This window comes from Xyrauchen texanus, chromosome 24 (assembly GCF_025860055.1).
Source record: "Xyrauchen texanus isolate HMW12.3.18 chromosome 24, RBS_HiC_50CHRs, whole genome shotgun sequence".
Classification (NCBI taxonomy): domain Eukaryota; kingdom Metazoa; phylum Chordata; class Actinopteri; order Cypriniformes; family Catostomidae; genus Xyrauchen; species Xyrauchen texanus.
In genome coordinates this window covers 4229118-4243805 of record NC_068299.1, presented here as the reverse complement: position 1 = coordinate 4243805, position 14688 = coordinate 4229118, and the positions used below count along the sequence as shown (strand labels likewise).

General features: G+C 38.9%; 1 long non-coding RNA gene across 1 annotated transcript in view; it reads left to right on the top strand.

Moving 5' to 3' along the window:
* The first annotated feature begins 12703 nt into the window (after positions 1–12703).
* The window catches only part of LOC127617426 (uncharacterized), an 18227-nt gene continuing 16242 nt past the window's right edge, over positions 12704–14688 (top strand). The window contains exon 1 of the long non-coding RNA XR_007967352.1: positions 12704–12750. This is a non-coding gene — a long non-coding RNA (uncharacterized LOC127617426). The remainder of the gene's footprint in view (positions 12751–14688) is intronic.

Below are 14688 nucleotides of genomic sequence, written 5' to 3'. Positions count from 1 at the left end.
TACAAAGAAATGGTTAATAAGTGATGTTATCACACTAAAATCATGTTTACAAGCATATTGTTTATGTCTTCTATGCTTTTGAAAAAGTGAGTATTTTAACGTTCAAAAATGTTCAAAACTTACCATTCACTTCCAATGTAAGTGCCTCGCTGTAACCTCGATTTTAGTTTTTTTTTAAGAAAAGTAGGGATGAGTCCAAATACATGTTTGTGCTAATCAGCATTATGCCACAAATGCTGTTGATTGAGCTTAACATTTATTGAACCCGGAAAATATTACTTTTTGATTTTTGACCGTGCGCAAAGCGGAATGGCGCGTGGGGAAACAATGTATTCTGCATATCATCAATACTGTTGCACATGGAGACCATCTTGTTCCTAGCAATGCTTCCAATGCCTTATAGACTCCCATGTGCTGCTCCCCCATGAAGCCCTCTCTCTTCGAGTGCTCTCACAGGGGAGGCTCCCTAATCAATGACCCCTAAATGTCAGAGACAGAGCGAGCCCCCAGCCGTGTTCCACACTCCCCTTCCAAACTGTCTTCTCCATTGGACAGGCCCTTTTCAAATAACTGGAGGAGAAAACTAAAGCAGCCAAAGAGCGTTGCGGAGGAGGGAACTGTGGCTAATATGCTTTGGCCTCTTATTTTCCTCCCCACTCTAAAGCAGGCTGCCCGAGCCGAGTCCTGTTTTTTTCTTTTTTTCACTTTCCACATAAAAGAAACATTCCCATTCTCTCTGAACAAGCCAGCTAATAAGGCTGTTGAAGAAAGCGAGAGGTTCCTCTGTGCATGAGGCCTTCGATTGTGGCTTTTCTCTCTTACTCTCCCCCTTTCTTTCCAATTTACCCATGATTCTCTCACTCACTTATACACAGTGAAGCCATCACAGGCTCCCATAAAAGGTGACAGTTTGGATTGGAATGAGATGGAAGCGGGAAAGAGGGGATAGGTCACAGGTTTCAGGGTGTGAAATAATAGATGGACTATGCACTCTTTCACACATTTCCCCATCGCCTGTCCGAGCCAGATTTACGTTGTTTTTATGGCTGTCTTACAGGCCACGTTTAGCAAACACAAAAGCAGCCAGCTTGAGTTGAAAAGAGACAGAATAGAACGAGCTGGGTCACATCTCCGTCAACCCACCACTGTTTTTCACCTTCCTCTGAGAAACAGTTTGGTCTTCTTACAACTTAAAGCAGTTGAAACATACCAAGCTAAAGATGTTTTTTGGATCTAACCAAAAGCGGAACATACCTCATAAATTATACATTGACAATGTTCATCTACACATCCAGTCAAAAGTTTGGACACACACTAAGCAGGTTATTACTATTTTCCACATTTTAAAATAAAAACAATGACATTTTAAACAAATCAAAACTAACTTTAGGTTTTCTTTTCTCTGCACACTCTGTTTGTTCTCTCAACCAACATGAAATGCATCCTGATATGCTTTTTTCCCCAATTGTCAGTTGTACCAGAGACTATTTAGCCTAAGAAGGAACACTTGAATTGTATTAAAACAAAAAATTTAAACACACAATATGGCATACGTAGAAAAGGAAGTCCTGCCTTTCAGTAAAAAGAGCCAATCACCTTTTAGATAAAGATCAGTCAATTCGAGAACATGTATGCGTGTTAGCTGAACCAGCCTGAAAATAGTGTTTTTTCCCTTGGACACCAAGTGGACTGACTTGCGTCAAAGTCAATCTAGCAAGTCGGTCCACTATCGGCCATCTTTGGAATGCTCCTGGAAGACTATTTCCAGTCATGCCAGTGCAGCTCCTATCTACTTGAATGGGGGACACACCGAAATGTGGTCTAGATTACGTTCAAAGAACATATTTCAAATCAGCCATAAAGTTTGATAATACTGGAATCATAAATTGCGCTTCTTTACCTCATATTACGTTAAAACACAGCTAATGCATGTTAGCAAGTTGATTGACAGGCGATGTCTGTACCTAAAAGATATTGGCTCTTTTAACTGTAAGGCAGGACTTCCTTTCTACATCCGTTGAATGTTGGACGCTAGAGCTCCTTGGTTAGGTGTTCCAATTTCTCCCATTCATTTAAATACAAGTGTCCCATCTCTGCTAAATAGTCCCTGCTTGCATTGGAAGGGACATTGGTTAAGAGACTTGCCTGTGCAAAACTTGCGGCTATGATGCTAGGTTGTTGTAGGTGGTTGCTAGGGTGTTGCTATGCAGTTACTAAAATGCTCTGAATGTTTTTTAGTACGTTACTTGGCAATTGTTAGGGTGTTTTGGGTGGTTGCCAGGACGTGGATGCTGAGCCATTCTGAGTGGTTGTTAGCATGTTGCTATTGTAACAGGAGCCAGCTGGTAGATAGCTGTGCAGTGTGTAAACCTCACTCTCCTGACCTCAAGAGGTGCACTAGCGACTGACACTAGAAGCTGTAGCCTTTAGTCTGCTTGTTAGCGCACCCGCCTACCACGCCGGTTCGAGTCTCGTTCGGAGCGGGGTGACCAGGACCGGTTACAATGGTGCCGTGACCCGAATGGGAGTGAGGTTTAGGGGGTGAGTGTAATGGGAGCCAGCTGGTAGATAGCTGTGCAGTGTGTAAACCTCACTCTCCTGACCTCAAGAGGTGCATTAGCGACTGACGCTAGCGGCTGTACCCTTTAGCCCCCTTGTTAGTGCACCCACCTCCCAAGCCGGAGATGCCGGTTCGAGTCCCGTTCGGAGCGGGGCGACCAGGTCCAGTTACACTACGCAGTTGCTAGGTTGTTCTGGGTGGCTGCTAGGTGGTTGCATATTTGTCCAAGATTTCAGATAAATGAAAACAGCTTTACAAATTCCCTGTTACTTTTTTATTGCCCCTACTGCTCATTTGAGTGAAGATTACAAATGTATCTGATTTTTTAAAGTATATTGTAAAGGTGTCCATATGGTAAGCTATGCTATTTCCAGTGGACTTTCAAAGAGTTTATCACGGTTCACCTTCTACATTTTCACTTCTATAAAATGGTGATCTAGTATGTGAGGCCAGAGCCACCACAGCTGTTTCTAATTGTGTAAACTTAAAAGTTTGAGGAATATTGCAGATTCAATCCAAGGTAAACTCAACTGACAGCATTTGTGTCATCATGTTGACTACCACAAAAAATAAAAAATGACAATTGTCTCATCCCTCCTTTGGGGGGGGGGGGGCTTATAGTGAGGCACATACAATGGGAGTGAATACTCAAAAGTATATCCACAAGACAAACAATATGCGTGTTAACATGATTTTAGTTTCATAACATCGCAGTCTAACCTTTCTCTGTAAAGTTATATCCAATTTTACAACATCGTTGCATAACGCCATAAACTCTGTAATCAAGACAACAACTTTACAGCACAAGTTTTAACAGACAGATTAATGTGGGTGGCCTGGGTAGCTCAGACAGTACTGACGCTGACTACCATTCCTGGAGTCGCAAGTTCAAATCCAATGTGTGCTGAGTGATTCCAGCCTGGTGTCCTAAACAACCTAATTGGCCCGGTTTCTAGGGAGTGTAGAGTCACATGGGGTAACATCCTTGTGGTCACGATTAAGGGTTCTCGCTCTCAATAGGGCTCATGGTGAGTTGTGCGTGGATCACAGAGAAGAGCATGAGCCTCCCGTTCTGTGAGTCTCCACGGTGTCATGCACAGTGAGCCACGTGATAAGATATCCAGACTGACAGTCTCAGAAGCAGAGGCAACTGAGACTTGTCCTCCGCCACCCAGATTGATGTGAGTTTTGTATAATTGTAATATCTCACAAACATGTCTTGCCAATGCTTTTAAGAGTCGTTTAGGTCAGTAAAATGATCAGTTGAGCTGATGGACTTAACAGGGACCTAACGGCATACAAAAAGTGATCTTAATGCTCATTACAGCTCTGTCCTCCTGTTATGCTAATGCAATTATGCAGTTATTTCAGTGAGGCTATCAACACCACGGTGTTATTTTATCTCCACAGGGCTGCCAAAGGTAGTCAAATGACCAGCCCCGCAATGTGCTGCTGCAGCCGCTTCTGTCTATTGACAACAAGTTATGATTTACACCAGACGATTGTTTGGTCAGCTTTTGGTTTCAAAACAGTCCCAACAAAATGCTGAGTTTTTCTACACTTGGAAACATTCACACAGAGGAAAAATCTTCACTCCCCACGTCACCGTGAGGGCAAGAATTCATAGAAAAACATTGTCATGTATCATCTCCCTGGAAATTTCCCAAGAATAAATACTCATTAAAGTAATTAAGAAAACACTCTAAGCAGTGCTGGTGCAATTTGGTTTTAGGTGTGCCAAATATTTGTGCGCTTAAATGACAGAGAATGACTTAATTGTAGGATTATGTCTGTGTAGGTGTGTTTTGCCATGTATTAACATGTTTAGGATTAGTTTAGTGCAATAATCCACTTAAAATCCACGAAACACCCAAAGTATGAACAATAGTAATAGTGATACATGGAGCAAATACAAATTTAAAATAGCCTCGGTTCACCAGCCGCATATTTGTAAGTGGAAAGTGGAAAATTCTGTGATTTATTTTATGATTTTTGGTCTTCTTATAGTATTTTTAAGAAACTTTTATAAAATAGCCTAAACCCAGTTAAAGACGTTGTGGTGTTCCTCTCTTTTAGACTGACATTCTCTGGGCAGAAAGTGGTTGTAAATGTCCCTGTGTTGGTGCAATTTTTCTGATGCCATTTATGGTTGTGGTGACGGTTAAAAAGTTAACAGTCAATCAAGCGTTAAATTGTGTTTCCTTATTGCCACAACAAATAAGCAGTTGGTTGGCAAAGAAAAGGTTCTCCAAGAGTTAACTACCGAGAAGGTCCCAGATAACAATATCATTCTCATCATAAATTAGAGCACAACGATGGATTTCTTTGGTCACCAAGTGTTCTCACTGCACAAGGAATTTTTTTGGATGATATGAGAAACAATTGCACACAGAACATTACAGTGAGACACAGAATATAAAACAAGGTAAGAGTATAAATAGACATACGCCATTCTGTGTTGTATGTCCTACTTGTTTGTATGTACATGTGCAAGTGGAAATATATGTGCAAGGTAGGGGTGTGTACAGTTACTGAATTAAATATGAGTGAATTTGCATATGTGCATTACATATTTATACATTATTGCTCTATGGGAGTCCTGAAGGCAGTTTAATTGGCCTGAGGGTAAAAACTGTTCTTGAGCCTGGATGTCCTGGCGCTCAGTGCTCTGTAGAGCTGGCCAGAGGACAACAGTCCAAAAAGGGAGTGTGCAGGGTTTGTAGGGGCCAGAGTGATCCTACCTGCACGTTTCCTCACTCTGGAGACATAACTCATTCAAACATAACAGCAATACAATGCAATATTTTGTCAACTCATCTAGCAGTCCCAGGCTCAAAATGTTGTTTTCGATATATTTTCTTTGCCGGTGAAGGAAAGACAAATGATGAAAGCCAAAGAATTGAATCAATATTTACTGTGTAATCCATTATTATGTAGAAGTCAATTTTTGCCTGCAGAGATTTTGGAGCAAATTTACAGGTCAGAAAACTAACCATAGAAAGGTGGCAACATCATTATTTCATTTGTACACAGAGTTTTGTCTATTAATAAATCAGTTGACTTTAGCACTCTTTGTTGTATTCCAGTGGAGGGAGTCCAAAAATGTGTGTGTGTGTGTGTGTGTGTGTGGGGTGTGAGTGCCTATAACTCCAGTACAGTTAAAGATATCTTAATATCCTTTTAGATTCTGGATCATAACAAACTTTACTTTTGGCACCCTAATTTTTTAAAGCCCTGTATGGTTAAAACCCAGATATGGGTCTCCATTATTGTGTTCTGTTTTGTTTGCGTGTGTGTGTGTGTGTGTGTGTGTGTGTTTTTATTTATCCTTTATTTAACCAGGAAAAAAACCCATTGAGATTAAAAATCTCTTTTGCAAGGGAGACCTGGCCAAAATAGGCAGCAAAATTACATCCCATCATTACATACGTACAAAGACACACAAATGAAAGCCAATTATGCAGTTACAATGTAATCTCAATAAAAACATTGACATGTGAGGGAGTCCAACTCAAAGCATCTCATTCTCAACTTAAAAACACTCAAAGGAATCAATTTACTAAGTTTTAAGTTGTTCTGCAGCAAATTCCATGTAAAGGGAGCAGAATAAACAAAGGCCTTTTTACCCAACACAGTACTGACATGTGGAACAGAAAACAAGACAACAGCCTGAGAACGGAGAGAGTAATGACCAGCTCTTTTTTTCATAAGAAGTGAACATAAATAGGATGGGAGCACACCAAGAATAGCCTTATATATAAATGTATACCAATGACAAAGCCTCCGTGTGGCCAGAGCAGACCACCCTACACGAGAATACAGCTCACAGTGGTGTGTGCGAGCTTTACAATTAGTAATAAATCTCAGCGATGCATGATAGACTGCATCAATCATGTGAAGGCATTGAGCAGATGAATGCATATATATCACCATAATCCAGCACAGATAAAAAAGTGGATGCCACTAACCGTTTTTTTAACTTTAAAAGAAAAGCACAGCTTATTTTGAAAGTAAAAACCCATTTTAGCCTCAACTTTCTCACTAGACAGTGAACATGAGGCTTAAATGATAGGCAATCATCAATAACAATACCAAGATATTTATAAGTTGTAACAGTCTGTATTTCACGTCCATCAAGAGTAATCACTGAGGGAACATTCAGTTGTCTTTTCCGATGTCCTGTGAAAAGCATACATTTTGTTTTGTCTGCATTGAGCACAAGTTTCAACTGTAGCAAAGTGTTTTGAACCACATTGAAGGCATTCTGTAAATGTGCAATGGCTTGTTTAAGAGAGGGTGCACAGCAATAAATAACTGTGTCATCTGCATAAAAATGAAAGTTTGCATCAGACACATGCCGATTAAGATTATTTATATAAATAGTAAATAAAAGAGGGCCTAATACAGAGCCTTGTGGAACCCCTTTTAGGATTGGTAAAATACCAGATTGAACACCATCATGCTTAATGCACTGAGTTCTGTCACTAAGATAGTTTGAGAACCAAGATACAGTTTTCTTTGAAAACCCTTTAGACACACCATTGGGATATAATGAAACAATGGGTGCTAAAGTCAGCTTATCTTAGTAAAAGACCTACCTATTTCAAGTTAAAATAAAATAAAGACGCTTCCATCTTTCTATGGTTATTTTTTCTTACCAGTAAACTTGCTCCAAAATAACGGATGAAAATTGTCATTTTGACCCCCTCTACAAAATAATGGATTACTCAGTAAATAGTTATTCATGGCATATAACATTTTGGCTTTCATCATCATTTCAGTCTCTGAAGTTTCTGGGTTGATTTGATATGAAATAACACAAATGCATGAAAATAAATCACTTTTTTAATGCAACATAAATCATAATATTTGTACTTTTTTCCCTCAAGAAACAATTCACACATATTGTACTATTAATATCAAATAAACAAAAACAGCTGTACAAATGTCAAATTATTTGTTCATTCTTGTTGTTGTTGTTGGCTCCTTTTGGTATACCTCTGCCTCAAGTGACGGTTACAATAAGATCAGACTACTACAATACCTTGATAGCAGCTTTATCTGTTTTAGAGGTAAATTGTCATAATTTCAGCACATTCTAGGCCCCAGACTTCCTAAAAGTCCTGAGGGATTTTCTTTCTTGAAATGTATTTTTGTCATGTTATAATTAAAAGATCAGAAGTAGATGACTCACATCCTGACTGGAATATGAAACAAATGTGAAACGATGTTTGTGCGTGTGTGTGTGTGTGTGTGTGTGTGTGTGTGTGCATAATCGCCAAAGGCCTTAATATGAACTATATAAGTTGACTGTGTTTGGTTTAAGGGGGTGTAGGATGAGAGGACGCCGTGTTGGATTGAAGGAAAATCCACTTTGAATCTATCCAGATTCATTCTCAAACTTCAAAAGCTAAACATTTCCTCTTCAGTTACTGTATATACTCTACCTTAAAAAATAATGGCTCGTCAGTGGTTCTTTCCAGCCCTTTGATGGTTCTTTGCAGATAAGAAACTTCTCGTCCTTAAACTGACAATTTAATCTGAAAATGTTGAAGATGTCATCATACCAAGTGATTTTAATTTATGAAAGTTACACCTGTAATAACAGTAACAAAACGTGCTACAGTTCACATAAAGTATAAAGTGAGTGGCTTTGGAGACATGGTGGGAATAGCATAATAATAAGTCTTCTTAATTAAGTCTTTGTCTTAAATGGGTGATAAATGTCAGTGGTTGGTAATTTATTTGAACTGAAGGCTCTTGACCTCTCCCCTCTCCTGTCACCTCGGTGCATTAACAGTTGCCCATCATTCCGCCTTCTTTAAATCACTCTCATCCAGCCCTGCTTAGACAGACCCTAGTGTGTGTGTGTGTGTGTGTGTGTGTGTGTGTGTGTGTGTGTGTGTGTGTGTGTGTGTGTGTGTGTGTGTGTGTGTGTGTGTGTGATTCCTCAAATGTCTTGGTTGGTGCTCTCCGGAGTGCTTGGAATAACTTGCATGCTTGTTACTAGAGTTCTGAACCCTGGAAAACGAGATATAACACAAGAGATATGGTCAGATTTCACAGAACTTTGTTGTTTTTTTAATCACTATGTTAAAACAAACTTATTGCAACAGAATTGTATATATCCTATATGTTGATCTGATACATGTTGATGACGATTAAGTGGTACAATCAAATTTAAATTGTATTGAAACCTATTTAATATTTTACCAAATAAATTAATTACTTTTATCATTTTATATTGCAAATTAAATAATGCATTGAATTACAAATTATTAAATTAGAAATGTAATTTAGTGTCTTTAAGTGACTTTTGATATTATTCCATTAATGCATCACAACTATATTTATTGAACTACAGGGTGGCCCAAAAAAAAAATGGGGAGACTATGTTTGATTGTTCATATCTTAAAAATGGATAAAGGCATTAGCACACATTTTGGCGTACTTCTACGACTTTTATAGGCAACAAAATGATGTCACTGCGATGTAATTTTGTTGTTTACAAAAGGTCAGAAGTATGACAAAAATCATGTAAATGCCTTTATGCATTTTTAAGATATGAGCAATCAAACACAGTGGCCCCATTTTTCTTTTTTGGGCCACCCTGTATGTAGTCATAAATTATAAACAATTAAATTACACATATATATATATATAAATACAGACTCAGAGCTGTTATCTTGGCAAAGTGAGGTTGCAAAAGTATTGAATAGGGTGCCAATAATTAGGGCCAATGCATTTGGTGAAAAAACCTTTATAATTACATTTTAAAGTCCTTTTATATTAAATCTTAAATATTTAATAATGAGATATTTCCCGTTTCAATTGTTTTCCATTGTTAGATATTTGTGATTTCTTTAATGAAAGAACAAAAGGATAAATTATGTAGATTTTTTTCATATTTACCAAGGGTGCCGATATTTTTGGCCACCACTGTATACTGTATATATAAATAGTCTAAAAACCAAAAATGAACATAAATGTTTTTTTTTTGCAAATACAAAATATTACAGCTCTTTCCTGGAATGTAGGAATGAACAGTGTTGATTTCTAAACACAGTGTTTGTTGTGTATCAGTCACAGTTAAAGATCAAATGCATACACATCAATGGGTTGTGCTGTCTCATAGCAGGAAAGGACATTGTTTTAACACCTGCGAACAAATGTAAAACTTCACTCTTTAAAAGTGTTGGAAATATGTGCTGAGAATGGTTGAAGCAATATCATTTGTTGAACAGTACAAAAACGTTTAAATGTTTGCAGAATTGTATTTTTTTTGGATGATCTATTACATTAATCATACAGCCTGCAAATGAATCACTGTGTTTAGAATCATGGTAAAAAAAATAAATGAGGTGGTGGTGACAAATGAAGTATTTCTGACTTTCTCAGATGGTATTTTCCCAATGATTTCTCACCATATGAGTGCTATGACATCTCAACAAGGTTTATTGCAATATTGCTGTCCTAGCTTCAGCAAAATATTGCCATTCATCTCCACAAATATTCTCAAAATTATTTCAGACCACTAGTTTCCATCGTAACAAATAGAAACACAAACATAAATCTTATTAAGGAACAAACACGCAGCTATCACTGGTAATGGTTGTAATAAATGTCATTTTGAGCTGTATGTGATGATCACAAGTTAAGCATTTGTGCTGACTGAGCAAATCTATGAATCCTTTCTGTATGGACAAACACGAAACATGGTTAAACTTTAGCAATAAAACTGTAACTAATGGGATCTTACACAAACCCAAAACACTCCCTGTGTGTCATTAACAGTAACTCTAAAGATAATTAGTCAACGGAGACAGTATTTACAAACATTTAACTATTTCAACACAAAGTCAGTCACAGCATTTATTGGTTTGTCAGTGACAAAAACATTGTTTGCTATCACTGACAAATGAATTCATAATGGCTAAAAATACCTTTGTATTTTTTATACCCCCATTGTTTTTTATACAAAAATTATACCTCAAATTGTGTTGTATGTTAAGGAGAGGTGCACATTTACAATGAAACCAGATTTACAATTTTTTAACCTGATGGATGATAAAATGGGCATAAACAATCACATAAACTTATGCTGAAGGAGGGACCCGAGACATATGTAGGGAGTAGAATATCATAGAGACTTTGGGGTGGACTCTTTTGACTAGTAACCACCTAGCAACTACCCAGAACACCCAATAGAAACAGGCTAAAAACAAAAACACATAGCAATGCCATGACAACCATCCATAACACCCTAGATACAACATAGAAACACACTAAGAACACTCAGAACCCCTTAGTAACCACATAGCAACATCTTGGTCACCACTCACAACACCATAAAACCACACAGAACACACTAGCAACCACATAGTAATGCCCTGGCAACCACACACAACACCATAGTAACCACAAATACACATGCTAAGAAAGACCCAGAACACCTTAGCAATAGCAACCACATAGCAACACCCTGGTATTCAACCACAACATCCTAGAAACCACAAAAACCACAAACCTTAGCAACCACATAGCAATGCACCAACACTCTGGCAACTTCCTGCAACACCCTAGCAACCACTCAGAACACCTAAGCAATGCACATAGCAACAACATGTCAACCACCCATAACACCCCTACAACCACAAAGACATATGCTAAGAACCACTCAGAACACCTTAACAACCACATAGAAACAACCTGACAACCACATAGCAACTAGCTAAGAACCACTCAGAACACCTTGGCAATCACACTCTGGCAACCATCGACAGCAGCCCAACCACCACACAGACACACATTATGCTAAGAACCACTCAGAACACCTTAACAACTACTTAGCAACACCAACAACACCCTGGCAACCACACAGAAACAAGCAAAGAACTACTCAGAACACCTTAGCAACCACATAGAAAACCCTGGCAACCATATAGCAACTAGCCAAGAACCACTCAGAACACCTTGGCAATCACATAGCAACACCCTGGCAATCATAAACAACACCCCAGCAACCACATAGACACAAAGTATGCTATTAACCACTCAGAACACTTTAAAAACCACTTAGCAACACCCTGGAAACTACCCACAACACCCTAGAACCACATACATGTGCTAAGAACCACTCAGAGCACTTTAAGGAAAACTTAGCAACACTGGAAAGCACACAGAAACAAGATAAGAACCACTCAGAACACCTTACCAACAACATGGTAACACCCTGGCAACCACATAGAAACAAGCAAAGAACCATTCGGAAAACCTTAGCACCACATAGCAACAACCTGGCAACAACCCACAACACCCTACAATCAAGGCAAGAAGTTTTACACAGGCAAGAACCATTTACAGTCTCTTCAGAAAATAAATAACTGTAGTACGGCGTTTTCACGTTATTCTTATCACATTCTATCTGCCTCTCTTGGTCTTTTATGATGTCTTAATGTGGCTCCACTCGAGTCTCCTTTCTCTTCGTCTTTTATCTCTTGGATGCATAAAGGTTTTGAGAAGTCTCACTGAGAAACTAGAGAATGTGGAGAGGAGTACAAGAAGGGGGACGCTGAAGAAACAGTTTATGATGAACCTCTTCAGACTCTTCAGATGTGTGTTGACAAAGATTGTGGATTGTATTGTGACAGCATCTGGCTTCGGCTCACCAGTGTGAACAAAGGCTAGTGCAAAACACTGTTGCTTTACCTTCAGTAAAACACACAGTAAAGAGAATGATGACTAATGGCTGACAAGCTTAAAAGAGGACACAAAAACACCATAAATATAACATCAAATTAATGATGTGAAAAATTCTGTCATTAACTTACATCACAATAACAATATTTATTTTGTTAAGGCAAGTATTACTAGGAGTACCACAGTACTATTTGATACTTTTCTTGTATTTGTACATTGAAAGCTACTAATATTCTCATAAAAAATAAGCGTCTCAGTGTTTCACCCTCTAGAAATAGTTAACAGGTTATCAGATTGTTTCAGACATTTCTCAATTTTTCCATTTTCCTTTGTGTCCAAGTTTGAGTCAAGCAAAATACCCCGAAACAACTAATCCAGAAGGGCTCATCAGAACTTCAGAAAGAGCGCCAGAGACCACTTAATCTGGATTAAAACAAGATATTGTGTTCTTGGAGGAGGAGTGGATAGAGAAAGAGGAGAGAGAGAGACAGGTGAGGTGGAAAAATAGGAGATTTGAAAGATTTATACGCAGTGCTTTGCTGCTTTTTCATGCTTTTCGTTTTCTGAGGAGGTGTGGAGAGGCGACTCATGGGTTTGTTTTCATACACAAGTTATTCACATCAGTCCCAGAGCATTCCATGCAACCAAGGACCATATGGGTGTTTAGTCTTCAATTTTGGGCACTAAATAGTCCTAGGGGTTCAGTGTTATTAAAACGTACAGATTTCAACTTATTTTTCTTTTGATATATAAAGGTCACGAGATTGAACCTATGGTAAAAATGTGGAGTTTGCTCTCTCAGTATAGAAGATCTCTGGTATGAACCACTCAGCATAAGCCAAGGCATCAGAGGAAAAATTTACGGTTCTAAAGTTAAGAGCATAAACGCAATAATACGTGCAACTTTGAACAGTTGGTGGCGCTAGAGGGTTTGAGGACCTTTCCTCTACATATGGTTCGATGAGCTGCCTTAGACATGAAGAGAGGAAGAATAATAAGAATACTAACAGATACAATGTGCCTACCTTCTGTGATTGGCCCCTAAAGACTGTGGACATTATCAGAGGCCGTTCAAAGTCCACAAGGCCAAAAGTGCCCATTGAAAAAGAAAAATCCATATACTGTAATAAAGACAAGGGAATTCAGTGCATACTTGCTGGATCTGGCAGAGTGCCACCACCATGCTAATAAAAGGCATTTGTGAGCCGGTTTGGTTTGAGTTGGGATTCAGGTTATGGCATGCAAGTCTGCAGGTGAACGAATGACAGATTTACATTGTTGTTTTCCCCTTCCCTTCAGTACCAGCCTAATTACCGTAATCGATTGCACAACAGTGAACACAATAAAGACGAGTCTACCGCTGGCTGCACCTGTGGCAAGTAGAACAGCAAGCCTACTTTCAGCATGTTCAAACATCTGCAACGATGCTTTTGGCACACAATGTTCTTTCAATGTTGCCCTCAGGTTTCCATGGATTATTTATGCCGAACTGCAACAAGTTTGAAAGCTCTGCAGGTGAAGCTATATTTAATGACTTAATAAGCAAGTAACAAGAACGGATTGCAAAGTTGCATGTTGAATGCAAAAAAATTCCTCAGGGTAGAACTACTCTATCATCCTTCTAAGCTATAAATAGACATGAAAGAGCAGATTAGGTATTTTTAAGAAGTGGCAAAAACGAATATTGTGCAAATAAATCCACCAAACTAAACAGTGACTGATTTCACATTCGCTAGAATACAGCATGTATTACTAAAAATATTCCATCCATTAGAGTGAAATCATGGCAAACTGATGAGGGTGGAGGCTAGCACTTGAAACACCATAAAACTGTAAGAACATTATTTGAAGACTGCAAAGTCTTAATTTTGTTCTTTAACCTCCTGAGACCCCTGTGTGACCGCTGTGTGCGTTTTCCATTTCCCTTTTTGATTTGTAACTAGTAGCACCTAATAAACAAGGGGAAAAAAAACATCTAAATCAAATAGCTTTCCTTAAAATTGAAACAGAACTTTTGACCAGATGTTAGAAGTTAATGTACTCGGTGTCTCCTGCATGGGAGGTGGGTGTGCTAACAATGAGGCTAAAGGCTACAGAATCTAGCATCAGTCGCTAGTACACCTCTTGAGGTCAGGAGAGTGAGGTTTATTCACATTGCACAGCTATCTATCAGCTGGCTACCGTTACACTCACCCCCCAAAACCTCACTCCCACCCGGGTCACGGCACCATTGTGACACTCCTGAGACTCGAACCGGTGTCTCCGGCATGGGAGGCGGGTGGGCTAACAATGAGGCTAAAGGCCACAGCTTCTAGCGGCAGTCGCTAGCGCACCTCTTGTGGTCAGGAGAGTGAGGTTTATACATATTGCACAGCTATCTATCACAGCTATATTACATTTGCGTTGCGTCGAATGCAGTTAAATTGCAC